General features: G+C 38.6%; 1 pseudogene; it reads right to left on the bottom strand.

Moving 5' to 3' along the window:
• LOC102866335 overlaps window positions 1-554 on the bottom strand; it is a 4557-nt pseudogene that overhangs the window by 1844 nt on the left and 2159 nt on the right.

Genomic DNA, 554 nt, shown 5'->3' on the forward strand with positions numbered 1-554 from the left:
TTGGAGGCAAGGATTCTGGGGCTTCGTCTGACATACTTTGGACATGTTGTAAGGAGAGACAGGTCCTTGGAGAGGGACATCAGGCTTGGTAGGGTGGAGGGACAGCGCAGGAGGGGAAGACCCTCTATGAGGTGGATTGATTCAGTAACTGGGGCAATCGTAATGGGTGTGTTAGAGGCAAAGCGATTGACACAGGATAGAGCAGGGTTTAGGACTGTTGTACATAGGGTTGCTATGAGTCGCAAATGACTCGACGGCACATAACAACAACAACATATAAATTTGCATATAAAATTCATATACGTTGTTTTTCATTCATGTATTTCATACAAATCTTCATTCACATTGTGGTTTATATGGCCATTCTCATTAATTGTGTTTTATAAAACTGATCTTTTCATGTCTTTTGCTTTTTTTGCAATTTGGTTTTCAGTATTTTTTTTTTGGAAGCCTTATCATATTCTGTAAACTTTAGTTATAAAACTCTTGTCTGAGATGTTGTTTCCAAATTTTTTTTCCAACCTGTGGGCTTTCTTTTCACTCTATTGGAAAAG

Source organism: Elephantulus edwardii, unplaced genomic scaffold (assembly GCF_000299155.1).
Source record: "Elephantulus edwardii isolate Elephantulus edwardi_28Jun2011 unplaced genomic scaffold, EleEdw1.0 scaffold00566, whole genome shotgun sequence".
NCBI lineage: Eukaryota > Metazoa > Chordata > Mammalia > Macroscelidea > Macroscelididae > Elephantulus > Elephantulus edwardii.